General features: G+C 38.5%; 1 protein-coding gene across 1 annotated transcript in view; it reads right to left on the bottom strand.

The window, feature by feature from the left end:
* Positions 1-6,677, bottom strand: part of adgrl2a (adhesion G protein-coupled receptor L2a) — a 199,614-nt gene extending 192,937 nt beyond the window's left edge. The window contains exon 1 of the mRNA XM_024003753.2: positions 6,015-6,677. The gene's annotated coding sequence lies outside the window, so the exon portion shown is untranslated. The remainder of the gene's footprint in view (positions 1-6,014) is intronic.
* Positions 6,678-14,602: the final 7,925 nt, after the last annotated feature.

The following is a 14,602-nucleotide window of genomic DNA, read 5'->3' as shown; positions in this document are numbered from 1 at the left end:
GTACTTCATTGTTACCCAGAAAATATGTAATATTGATTTTTTTTTTTTAACGGCTTCAGTTGGGCGTTTACACATCTCTGTTGGGAGTGGCATTTGTCCTCTGTTTTTCAGCATTTCCCCTGGAAATTCCTCTTGAGTTGACCCACCATCTATATAGCTTCTGTTTTGTCAGGGATAGAAGAGTGATACCGCTATATGGTCAACAGAGAGAGAGTGCCTCTTACCGAGAAAGCAGCAGGTCTAGCTGTGACAGTTGCCGCCTTGTTACAAGCCTCACTGTAGTCAAGATGAGCTTCGTAGATGTAGCCACTCAGTGCAGTGGGTTATAGGCTAACCTCAACAATGCATCTTTGTCAAGAGCAGCTTTTCGAAGGACCGTCTCTGTTTGAGGGCACAGTACTGAGTGTGCTGTATGATCCAGGGCACAGGAAACCCCTTCTGATCACATAAGGTGCAATTCCAAAATATGGTTGTGCATCATCAGTTTTTCTCTTGTTATTGTCAGTCACTGACAGTCACTCAATTAGCCATGTCAGAAAACATTTTTTAGATTGGTAAATTAGTCTAGCCAGCTATCTAAACTTCTACTAATCATGGTCAAATTACCCATTGATTTTGTTAGCCACTCTCACTCAGAAATCATATAAAAACCTGCAAACATTTCTCTACATCTTATCGTAAAATATGTAGAATTTCAGGAAATGATCTGTAAAACTGCTAATTTTCCCTCCCAACCCATGGCAAAATGTGTAGAATTGCAGCAAACTTGCTTTACAACGGCAACATTTTCTGCAATTGCAGGAAATTAACTCTAAAACGTACATTTTTTTCTCTCCGCTGTCAAGAGTGGGGGGGGCGCTAAACTCTTTCGCTCGCTAGGTGGGTGAGGGCCCCCAACAACATTTAACTTATGTGTGGGTATGGATGTGGGTAGAGAGACCCGCGAGCCACTGCGGCCCCTCATGATGAGTTCAGATTTTGTGGCCGCCCTTTTACCCCATCAAAGTTGCCCATCCCTGATCTAGCTAGGGTAATGACGGCTCTGAGCATGAAATGTAACACTGTCGCTCTCCTCTGTTTGTCATACCGCATTTCTCAGTAATGAAATACAATCGTGTATTTAAAAAGGTAGCTGTTTACAAGGTCCAGCAAGGCACATTAGCAGGGCAGTCATAGGGTGTATTTTGTTAGGATGTATGGGTGCCATTGGAATATGGGCTTCTCCTGATACTGCGATGCCCTGCCTGTCGTGTTCTTGTGGATCATCATTCTCCTGAGTGCACTCCAGCCTATTCGTATCACTATTCGAAACATTTCAATCATCGGAAAAATACATTTCATCACCAGTTTTATCAAATTTCCCTGGCCCAACCATTATTGGAATCCTGGTGCCATTAGTGGCTGCTGCAGCTGAGAGAGAGACGTAGTAGGTTAAAAGGTGCACAGACACTCACTGTTTTTTTATTTCTTAACACAGCACGGCAAGCCCCGAAACCCAATTGGGTGGTCAGGCTCGGGCTGAGAATGACAACTTTAGTGCACGTACCACCAAAAGTGAGGTGTGTGTGTGTGTGTGTGTGTGTGTGGGCGCACATATATTTACAGACATATTTTATTTTGTGTCTATATTCAGTCTTCATTATTATTATTTAATTAAAAACAAATAAAAAATATTTTTTTTCTATTTAGTTGTACTTCTTTTAAGTTGATAATATATTTAATAATAACAGTAATTCATATTATTATTTTCATAATTTGTGGATAATGACATAGTTAATTAAGTTACATGTTTGTCAGAACATTTTTGCATTCTTTCTGTCAAAGCCGACAAAAGCCTGTGAATATACGGCACAAGAGAAAATATAACTGTCTCATTGGTTACACTTACGCCCGCCGCATATGACACACTACATGTTCTATTCAAGAAAAAGAGACGCCTAACGCACGCAATATGGTTCTGTAAAATATATATAGTTGGCCACAACCAGTAACAAAACATATTTGTTTTCCTTTAGAGCTGTTTTATGCCACGAGCCATGAGTTTTACAGCTATGCCTTTAAGTTCTTTGTGTTTCCGTTTTATTTCCAGAATCCTATTCAGAGGAGCACCAAAAGGGGCAAACTAATGAAAAAGAGATCCTAGATAAGCTAAGGATGGCTACCACTTGACCAGTGGAAAAACATTATAGAAACTATAGAAAAATATCCTCACTATTTCTTTCACGGGTCTAAATTGACCCTTATTTATTGTCACCATTGTACATGCTATGTCATGTCCCTGGAAGGAAATTCAAAAGGCAAGCAGAAAGTGTTACCTGCCATTTCAGAAGGTAAATAATCATCCACTGCTACAGAAGCCTTTGGCAAGTGGAAACAAATGTTTCATAAAATAGCAGGGAGGGGAACACCCTGGCTCATAGTGTTATACCGATTGCCAATAGTAAAATAAAATCAGTCATAAAAGGGGTGGTATTTTGGACCAAAGACCTGCACATTACATACAATTTGCCTTAGCCCTTTTTAGAGCCTTGTTTTTTCCATTTAATGGCGAGTGATTATTCGCACAGTAGGGCTCCATATAGGAGAAACAGCAACAGAAATGATTGTGTCCGAAAACGCCTCTTTGTACAAGACATATTAACCATAATTGAGTGTCCGTTGAAGGGCTCATCGTGTGTCATTTTACTTGCGAAGGAAGTCACTTTAACTCTGTGAATGCATGTACTCTTGACCTGTGTCAATCTGGTGTTCCTGACGTTGTGAATAAAAGCAACAGCACAGCTCCGGGACATTCTGGACGGCATTCGTAAAAAAGCACAGCGGCACTTTCACACCACTTTATTTGGAGGAGCCTAGTCAAACAAAGCCCCAATGTGACTACGGTCACATTCTGAATGTGGGTTCAGTTCAATAAGAATATTTTTTTTTTGCCAGTGTGCACAAAGGGGTCACAGTACAATAACAACTTCAAAATCAATAGTGCATTGGCTCAATACAGTCATAACAGATTAGGCTATCTAGTTTGGTTGTGTAGCTTCAAAACTGTAGGAGACGCAAAATCATCGACACGATCCCATTGAAGTGGAGGAGATGCTCTAGCATGCCACTCAATCATACCTGAGCAGACTTCCCTTGGCATGTAGTGTTATCTATTCAAAAATATGAAATATAAACATTAATAGCGGTTCTTGATTTTTTCGAGCCTTCACAATAGGATACTGTACAGTATGTGCCTCTTCTCCTCAAATACACGGTTTCTTTGAGGTTAAAATGAACACTTTACTATTTTTGCTTGATCACAATAAAATGTAGGCTACAGCTACAATCAAGAATAGAGAGCTAATGATAATATGTACCAGTTTGGTCCCCGAAGTCCATAGAGAACCACACTGAGTCTATTGATCTGTGAGTGGAAATGAACAGAGAGGCAGAGGAGCAACCCGGGCTCTGGTACATCAACAGCTGCAGTTCTTTGAAACAGGACGCGCTCCCTCTGACACAAGACTGGGTCGAAAAAAAGCGACTGTTGGTTTGAATTAAACAATACCACGCTTATAAAGGCATATTGGCTCGGGAAAGTGTGATTGCATAGAGCTAAAAGACATAAAACAGACCAACACGTGAGAAACCACTGAGAAGCCTATAAATGGCCTAAGCTATACATGGGTGTATGATTCGCAACAGCTTGAAATGTATCTAATGGTACTCTTTTCAACAAGCTTCTGACAGTTAACCAGATACTCTCTCTGTTCATAAAATGTATATGCCTATACCTATTCTGCAGATGTATTACATTCATAATCCTCAACTAATACACAATAATAGATAAAAAATGTAGAATAGCAAAACAACCAGTATTGCAGTTGAGTGGAAATAAAACTAGAAAGACCTTATTACATGTTCCCGTGAAAATATAATTCAAATGGCAAACAAAAAAGCAGGGAGATTGTGTTTTCACATAGAAACGCAATAAAAGGGGTAGAGACGGGCTACAAGTTCACCTCCCATTTTACTAACTCACACTCCCCCTACCCTTTCGGCATCAGCTAACCCTATTGGTTACAAGGCTGGAGTTCTCTCCATCGAGCAAGAGTTGTGACCACTGTCATTTGCTAATCTATTCCTTCAAACAGTGAAAATGAGTACTTGCATTAATTCAAACATTTTGTGCAGAAACTTGTGAAATGGCATCGCCCTTCATGAAAGGGGCTGGGGAAGAAGAGTAGCAATGTGCCTCAACCAATCTAATAAGAGTGCAGATTTTGTTCGCACACACTCTGTTCAAACAACTTCACAGTTGAGTTATAATATTAGTTGCATCATTTAAACTACCCTGTTTGCAGCCAAAAATAAAGTTACATTTTACCCTATGGGACTGATGAGATAGATGGACTAGAGCCTATTTGCAAAGGACTAAAGTATTATTCCATTTATATATTATTCCATTTATAAACTAAGACAATAAAATACAGTTAGCCATTCTAGATGATCAGCTATAGCCTATAGCTTCATCTGAGGTAGGTTTATTCCTATTTATATAAATGTAATATATATTGAGACGTTGGATTACTGACATTTTTATCAATATAAAAAGTTTATTTTTATTTTTTTATCTTCACCAATCAGTAAGCCTACATATTATGCTAATACATAACCTTTATTCTGTCATTGCCATATCTAACGCTGGCTGATCGCACGCAGAAACAAGTGCATATGATTGATCAAATCCAGCCAGGAACTTTCATTAGCCTTTCACATCAGCCTTTCACATCAGGCGTAACGCCTCACAAAATATGACAGAATCGAGAATCGTGCTGGTAGTTTAGTGGCGGAGAAGGGAATACTGGACTGGAGTAAAAGGTATGCTGTACAATGAATGATCAATATTTTATTTTTCTCCTCTGTTCCACTGCTTCACACACAGCCGTTAGGACGCTGAGTTGGCCGGGGTAGTACATGAGCTCCGCTCCGCATATTGTCTTTTTCTCCGGTTGTTAACACATGCAGGTTGACAAGATGGTTTTGGTATTGGTAAAAAATGCAAGTGCAGTAAAATGATCTAATTTACTGCCACTGTGCGCAACTGTGTTTCAAATAAGACACAGATAGATGATATCTCGTCGTCTCCTTGGATTTTATATTTTTAACCAATGATTTCACATTTTCAACATCAAGTTTCTGCCTGTCGTATTAGGCTACATATTGTTCTTCAGTTCAATGCATTGCAGTTGAATTAACTCGTTTTACACATAATATTGTCTGCCTACTATGATGCAAAGACAGGCTATTCTAGAGTTTTCCCTTCTCAAAATATAGCAGTCAAGGCCCTGGCTAGACTGAAAGAGCCTCATTGCTCTCCAGAATCACAGCCACATTGATTCTTAGATCACTGCTAACATACAGCCCTATTCAAGCAAGGAACCCATTGATAGGCTACATGAAAAAAACAGCAAGGAACTCTATCTACAACTTTAAAGGCATAAATTCGATTCCAATGAAATGGTGCTTTACATGTTCTGGTTCATATAAACGTGTTCCCCCTCATTTTAATAGTTTCCATTCACTCAAACTGAGAGGGAGGCAGCTGACCAAATCAATCCACATCTGGTTGTTTTTATTAACCATTTGTTCAATTAACCATGGTATCCCTTGGATCATTTTAAATTAGCCTACTTCAAACAGTTCTGTTCTTTAAAAGTAGACCTAATTCATGGCAAACCTGCTCTTTGGTTTTTCATAGCTCGAGATTTTCAAGCAGCCTACAGATGGTTTGTTTGTGGTCTGGGAAAGTAAAATATACAACTGTAGTGGTGTGATTAATGACTTGATGTCCTCACATGTGTGAGTTGGAAAGTATATCTCTGAACTCGACAAACAATTCCCCAAATAAAGTGACACAAGAAAGTTACAGACAGAGACTTGTCAAGAGATTAAACCACTCTTGGATATGGTTTGTAACGTGATAGTAGGCCTAAGTAATAGGGAAATGCAGTTATCTTAAAGGAAATCCTTACCTTTCTGAGAAAACAGTCACGATAAATACGACGAAGTCAAGAGGCAGAAAAAAAATCTGTTGGACAATAGCTGTGTGTAGAAAGCAGGCAGTCTTGTAACAGGAACTCCTCTGCAGATCAGAACACAGCAGTGTTGAGAGAATCTCTGCAGTTCTGATGCATGCTCCACTTATCTGGGACAGATAGGGCTTTATCAGGCAGCTGGTCCCTCTTTCAGCCCATACATTCCCGCAGACCGGACATACTCTTCCATGGCAAGGTGCTGCTCAGTCTTAACTCATCAACAGTTCTGCTTGAGCATGTAATCTCTTCTCCCCTGTTCGCCTGGAGTCAAAGCAACAATCCACAGAGTAGAAACCCGAAGAGACAGAGGGAAGAAGAGCGAACAGGCAGTGAAACCTGTTCTCTGCAGAAAAAAAAGGAGACTGCAGTTGATGTCAATCCACGCCAAGTTCCCCTGGATGAGAGAATGAGGTTCAATGGTACTGCAAAGTTTAAGGGGCTCGCGTTTGGGAAAAGATACCGCTCACAGCATTGAGAGACTTGCTTGATTCACCGGAGAAGGCTTCCAGTAAACAGAGCCAGTTCCCAGTGCAGTGAGTCGCAGCAGGGCAGGCTGCCTTCTGCAAGAGTCGTCTGTGAATGGACTGCTGTCAAAACCTGACACGGAGTCCCGATCCACACTGACTCGGAGTCGACACACGCACACATCCAATAGGAACGAATCATATAAACATATTATCATGTCCAGCAAGAAGAAATGCTCGGCCGTTTAGCCCTGACTGTCGCAAAGAAGATTACAGTGAACAGAGTACAGATGTGAAGTAGATTATCTATAAATATATGCCACTATTTAACTTCTCCATTTTCTTTTTGTGTAGGAGAGGCTCAATCCCCTCACAATAGGCAGTCCAGCCTATTCAACCAATGACTGAGGACTTATTTTTACTTGAACACTACCTAGCATCAAAAAGGAAGGAGCAGAAAAGTGCAGAGAGACTTTTTTTTCCAATTGGCCTCAATAAAAGACAGAACGACCATTGCAACAGTCCAAGGGGGAAGGTGATCTGCTACTGTAGAGAAAGGTGGGCAAAGCTGACCAATGACTAAACAATGTATCTTGTGTGATTGTGAATTGTTGCATAATGGTGACAAATTGTATAGCAATAAACTGTATGACAAGCAATCTAAAAAATATGTTTTATTTTTGAGCTACCATGGAATAAAGGGCTAATTATAAAAAAAAAAAAAAAAAAAACATATCTCAGAATCCTATACATCAACGAATGCAATACCTGGCTATTTCATAATTTTTCAAACGTTATCTTACGTATTAATTTGCTTATTTTGGATTTAACTTCAGTGAAGATCAGTATTCTCAGGCAAAACTGCTAAGTGGCAACCATCAATCGGTGGTGATGCTGTGGAAAATTTTATGATCTGCTTGAGGAATGCAGTCCGGGAACATTATCAGGCACCAAGAGACTGGTATACACCTGGCTTCAATAAAAACGTCCTTTCAACTGTTGTAGGGAAATGTGAAATTGAGTCATATTCACCAGGTGAAGGTGAACGGATGAGAGGGGAATAGTTGTGTTTTCATAAGCATTTTAAATAATTATACAAGCGTTTTTTGAAGGGACAAAAAGAGAAAGCAGATGTTATAAAGGTCATCCAAAGGCAGACATTCATATTTGAAGGAATACCGTTTCTGTATAGCTAGAGAGAGTAGATCAAGACAGTCTTCTAGAGGGGCTAAAAAAAGCAATTTTGTATGCATGTACTTCATTTCACTTTCTTGGATATATGAGACATATAGGCCTACATACATTCTATCATGTTACATTGTAGCTATACTTATTGAGTTACACCTGAATTGTTACACATATATTAACACATGATATGAATTAACTACTTTGTTATTGATAACTGTTAATTACAATGTTACAATGACGATACCATCACACATTGAAGTGAGACCACCGACTTTCAGTACGTGGTCCCTATTTATTGTTCAGTGCATTGAGCCATTAAGGTTGGACAGAAATGTGTATTTGTGTTTATGATGAACGTATTTGTATTTTTTAATTGACCCTTTATTTAACAAGGCAAGTCAGACTGCTTTGATACCAGTGATATCTCGCATGTGGTTGCAAGTAATCACTTGCCAGACAGAAATGTTTTAAATGGTGCATGCTTGGGGCACATCGGGTTAAAGTATAACTTTTTCCAGACCTGATTGCTTGGCCCACCTAGCTTGCAGACAGGGAAATGAGGGAGGGAACAGAGAAATCAGAGTTGCAAGATACTTTAAAAAAAAATCTGAATTAAAACAGTAGTAGCACCAATGTTGAATCAAGCCTTAGTGAAGGCTACCAAAAGAAGGCTACCAGGTAGCCTAGCGGTTAAGAGAATTGGGCCAGTAACCGAAAGGCAAGGTTGATGGTTCTGAGCCGACTAGGTGAAAACTCTGTCGATGTTTCCTTGAGCAAGGCACTTAACCCTAATTGTTCCTGTAAATCGCTCTGGATTAGAACGTCTAGTAAATGAAAAATGTTTTGTTAGTGATAATGTCGATAAAGTGTATGTATCTGTTTTTATATTGGTTGTATGTGTTGGGGCACACTTTAGAGGAAATTTAGTCAAACATGAGGAGAATAAATATGGCTCCCTTGTTCCCATGAGTATCAATGACTTGTTTTTAACCCTCAATTCTTATAGTTTTTTCCCAAAAATATTTGCACACAAAACGTCTCTGTCTCTCCATGGACTACTTGATAATGATGGCTAATGATTTGTAGAGGTTGTGTGCCCAATAGATAGTTCACACCTTAGTTAACAGATACTTGTGTATAATGCTGATTCTTTTTAACAAGTTTATAAGTTATCTGACTACATTGCCCTCTTTTTTCTTTGTTGTTGGCTTCCAATTCATATTGCAGCTAGCATATCTTAGCAGAGTTTAAAAAAAAACTTTAATATATATATTTAATAATTAAATTACATTTATATTGATTTCCTTTATTATTTTCCCCTAACCTTACCATCCCTCCCCTAATTGGAGTAAACTAATGGACAGCAACACTTAGGCTTCTACTTCCAGCTTATGCATACTATATACATTTTATCTCTGACCACCATCCAGTTTTGAGTTTCTATTTGTCATATATTTTTCAACTGTGCACTGATGTTTCAAAAAAGTTCTGAACCTTTCTATTCTCATAGTTTCTACAGACTAAATAAATATATATATTTTTGCTAAGAGTATTATTATATTTTAGATCAATATACTATGACTTTTTAAATCATGCAGCAGTGCTATTTGCAGAGTTAGCTCCAGGTAAATGTTGCAATTCTTCAGCCTTTTCTGAACCCGTGACCAAAAACAAGCTACATATAGACAGTACCAAAACAAATGATCCTAATGATTATGTCTCTTCGCTGCAAAATCTGCAGAGCTGGGATGGTTGTATCCCCATATATATAACATTATATTGGTTGCAAGAATGTTGTATAACAATTTAAATTGAAGAACTCTAAGTTTGGAATCCAGCGTCGTTTTGTGTATGAGTTAAGAAATCATGTGCCATGGAATCAGTCAATCGAAAATATCTTCCCAACTATTTTGCTATCTATATAGAGGCACAGCTGTCAATTGTTTGGTCCTTAAATGAAACGGAAGAGGTATTACATATGATAACTATTGATGTAGTTAACAATTGTTTTTGACATTGTGAAAAGTTCTGTGTCTGGAAAGCCCTTGAAATAAACTAGAAAAACTCTCAATTCAACAGAGATGTCATTCTAACTGTAAACTAAATGGTTTGAAAGTTTAATCTATGAAGGACCCTTTGAGGATAGAATTTCACCTAGTAAAAGTAAAATACCTCGGGCAAACCTCCAAATATGTGTTCCACCATGGAACAGAAACAAACTATCTAGCCTACAAGTATGCTATTTCTCTCTTCAACATATTTGCATAGAACTACTGGACTTTCTTGACCCGTTAACCAAATGCAACACCTCTCTATATTAATTTGTTTGCATCAAACCAAGTTTTGTCAGATGCCTGCTGTACTCCCAGCGGATAGCGAACCCTCTGAGGAGATTCACAATCAAAGAAGCCCTCTCAAAACAGTGGAGGCTCAGTTAATATTTATGTAGCCATGGGCAACCCAGCAGCTTAGAGCTTTGACCTCCCTTCTTGTGCACCTTGTGGAGCTGCCCTCACACTGCAGAGAGTGAACTATGCACAGCGCTCATTTCAGTGGCAACAGTGCATAATGTTGTCTCCCTTGGTAAATCCTTTCCCATTACGCCAGGGTTAATCTGGCATTTCTACCCATCCGTTTCACTGAACGTGCCTGTCACAATCCTCGCTAAACATGTGTTTTCAGTCCATTGGTGAGTGAGGCAGGTTGGCTACAACTTCCTGGCTGACGCCCACGAGAGGAGTTCCTACCTATGAAACTAAATGTTAAACAAACTCACTAGACTTTGTGCTCCATATTTGTCCTTCATAGTTTTCCTTCGTGTGGTTGTCGTTACAATGGAACAAAGAGAGCTTGGGAGAGCTTAGCGTTGAGAGGTCCTTTTCTTTTCACCAGTCTGCAGTATGTCTCATGCATTGTTGAGTGTGCTGTATAAAGGCTCAGTCTCACCAGGTCATTTCTAAGAAAGTTAGCCTTTATGCGTTGTCACTGCAGTAGTCTTCAATAGTTTTAAATTGTCTTATCCATTGCGTCACGCATCTATCTTCACCTCAAAGTATTACCTGTAAATCTGATGGAGTACTTGCAGATTAAGACATTGAACCGTGATTAATCACTTATCACTTAACTTATCTCAGCGATAAGGCAGTAAGGGAAACATGCAGTGGATGTGAGCATTTTGTCCAAGTAATGAACAAAAATGATTACCAAGGTAGTTATTTTTTAGATATGTTTCCAGAAATAAATAATTGATACAATCTTGATAAATAACTCCTAACACCCCATTTGCATTGCAATTGCCACTAACATAATGCTGATAGTCTTCCTGCCGTCAAGGACCTCTATACCAGGCGGTGTCAGAGGAAGGCCCTAAAAATCCCCAAAGACTCCAACCACCCTAGTCATAGACTGTTCTCTCTGCTACCTTACAGCAAACGTCACCCACGTTAACTTTTTTAAGTTACAACCAACATATCACACACAGTTCACCTGACTCAAAATCAATAATAGATAATAAAGTCAGACTGACTTAAGCTTTTCCTCAATCAATACAAAGTTTAATTTTTTCGTCCATCTTTCATTATACCGGCCAAACAAAAGCAGCTTAGGTGCCCAACCAGCATCTAAACTGGAATCGACATGTGTATACTAAGAGCTGACAAAAACCAAGTAAAATATGATCAAATCGAGACCTAACTAATGACCTCATCATTTGGTTTGAATTTCAGTTATTTACAAATTTTTCCATTTAAAAATGTTGTTAATGCAATTTTTCACAAAGAATCCTGCACTTATAATTGGGTCGGCAGACAGGAAACAATTAAAAAGAAGTCAAACACAGGGAGGGCTTTGAGATCAAATTTGAAAAACCACCGTCCAGCATGGACACGTTAGGCTCTGGCTTGCACAACTGTCAAATAAATGAACTGTTAAATGACCAAAACGCCATATAAACAAATAATTCCCAAAAAAGTATCATGGCATAAACACACAGAAGAATCCCAGAGTTTATTTGGCTGTTTTTGACATTGAATTTGCTGTAAAACACAAAACAACCTTTTTTGTTTCAGAAAACAACCAAGACCAAATGGTTTATATTTGTCCAATGGGTACATGAAATCAACAGATGTAATTATAAAATCCCTATTCAAATGTTGTGTGGAAATAGATGTGGTTCACTTGTGACCAGAGTTGGAGTCATTACTCCAAAAAAGTAATATATTACCTATTACTCATTAATTATTTAAACAGTAAAACATGTGTTTACTTATTACTCCCTGGGAAAAGTAATTAGTTACACTAATCATTGTATTACTTTTGCATTATAAAACAAAATGTTGCATGTCCTCACTCAATGTAAACAATGTCAACGTTACCTATGCACATACACATTCATCTGTATTTTTGAGGGGGATTCTACCGTGGATAAGGGCAGCATTTCCTCTACTACATACCAAGCTACAAGCTTGTTTAGCTCTCCCTGGGTTACAGCCTGTCCCCCTGAACGATTAAAATCAAGCCTTGGTTGAAAGAATGAGGTAGGCCAAAAGTCATTTTCAGCAGCAGTGGTCATGCTTTGGGTCTTTCGCTACGAGTTTTGTCTTGGCATGTTGCTTTTGCAGGCACTCCAAGATATTGGAGGTTGTGTTCCGAGCAGTGGAGAGGTGTTTCTCTCTTGGGAACAGTTTACATTTTTCAGTTATATTCTTGTCATTTTGTCTTCCTACCAAATCAAAATAACGGGACTACTTCCATGCTGAGAAACTCAATGTTTTAGACGCTTCTGACATTTTTCAACTCCCTCACCAATGCAGTTAGTAGCAGTGCGTGCGTAAACTGCAATTTGGTGAGAGGATGTCAGACTCTGGACAAAAACAATTACAATCTGGGGCGGGGGGATTTTTTTATATTGTGCCAACAGAGAAGGAATAATAATCATCACAAATATGTATTTGGATCAATAACTGTAATAGGAAGTGAAGTATAACAAAAGTAGCAAAGTAACGGCGACCTATCTGTGATCAGTGACTAAAATAGTATTACTCAAATTGGAACAGTACTCTGTCATATTACTCGTTACCGCAAAAAGTTATTATTACTGTAACGTGTTACTTTGTAACTCAAAACCTCCAACACTGCTTGTGAGCCATCAATAAATTATATACGGTGGCCAGTAATGGTTCAGCAGAGACCAACAGTTCTAATTTGCTTCATTTTGCCTCAACCTGCTCTGGATTGTGTAAATGTGGACATATTTTTAAACAAAATAGGTGGTATACCTATGCTTACTGAAGTCTCAGTACGCGTTGTAATGCCTGGAATGAAAATAAAGATGTATTTGCTCAATGTCAGGATTTTATGAATATTAATTTGTAAACAAAGCTTTTTGTAAAAAGTTGTGTACACTCTGTCACAGACTTTATGACATTCACCGCTTCGGAAGAAGTATGATTGGTTTGTTTTCTAACGACAGTGATCACCTATCATCCCAGACAACAGCCTAGTGGTTTTGTAACTACCCATCTCTCAAATACATACTTGTCTAGAATGAAAAATATTGTTTGTTCAATGTTATGAGGCATGGGCCATCTTATGGTGTTATCTAGGAATCTGGTTGTGGTTTCTTTCAATACGAAAACCTCTCCGATTGATTTATCTCAAGATTGCAGGCTTCATTGACAGACACAAATTCTTCGAAAGAGCATAATACTGATAACATGCATATGCCCTGCAGCAGTGGCAAAAGGTTGGGAAAGTATGGGAATAACAAATAATACAAAAGACGACTCATTCTTTTGTGCAAAATTAACATGTTTGAATTGATGAGGAAATGTGCATCATACTGTAAATGCTAATGTCTATTAGCACTATATTTCTGTGTGTTAGTGGTCTCCCTCTATTGCTTTCAACACATGAGTGTGTGGATCAATCTTTTATCCATTTCCAGTGACTTAGTGAATATAACCCATACTATTTACTCTATGAGCTGTATGAGACCTTGTCCTTGTCCATTCCAAAGAGCCTCATCTGAAATATTGTCACCCTTTGAGTTGTCACCGTTTGTAAGGACATGCATATTTGATCCTTGAATGAAGGACCCCCCCAAAATAACTGCTCGGTCAAAGTTGTCAAAATACCAAGAAACTCAAAGGTCATATCTGACAATGATGAAGAATAGGTCTCTAGGATGAGGACAGTGGTTTCTAACCTCCCCCACCAGAACAATAATACAAATCTAATGTATTAGTGCACTAATCTGTCCAAGTTAATACACTCTTGTACTAATTAAGATGAATACTATACCAAGGATAGAGATGAGCAAATATGTGACATCACAAGTCCCCTTAGAGGTCAATAATCTTTTAGAATAATTCCCTCCAGTTTTAATTGAGGGAAAAAATAATTATGTCTTACATATTCATCATTGCAAATGCACATTCCTCCCTCCAATTGTGTATTCTTATTCATTTGACTAATTTAAAAGTAACTTCTTTGTGCTGGTATAAAGGATTGCAATTATAAAAGTTTTAAATACATGTAACTTATTTCCATAAAACATTATTGTTCTATAGACATTGGAGGGGACTGCTCAGCAATGCATAAAAAGTGGCCAAAATGAATGCTTAATAGTACCGCAGAATTGCTGCAGGGGGTCCGCATTTTATTGAAAATAAAAATGAAATGTATGTGAACACTTATTATTTCATGAATGTCTCTCGCTGCTACAGAATACCATCGTAGGTACCATTTTTATGTCTCTGTGTCCAGTATGAAGGAAATGCGAGGTAGTTTCACGAGTTTCACTAGTTTCCAATGCAAACTAGCATTAGCGCTATGACTGAAAGCCTACAGGAACAGTTAGCATGCTAGCTGTTC

Source organism: Salvelinus sp. IW2-2015, linkage group LG16, assembly GCF_002910315.2.
Source record: "Salvelinus sp. IW2-2015 linkage group LG16, ASM291031v2, whole genome shotgun sequence".
Classification (NCBI taxonomy): Eukaryota; Metazoa; Chordata; class Actinopteri; order Salmoniformes; family Salmonidae; genus Salvelinus; species Salvelinus sp. IW2-2015.
The sequence above is the reverse complement of the archived record's forward strand: the minus strand, read 5'-3'. Positions and strand labels throughout refer to the sequence as shown.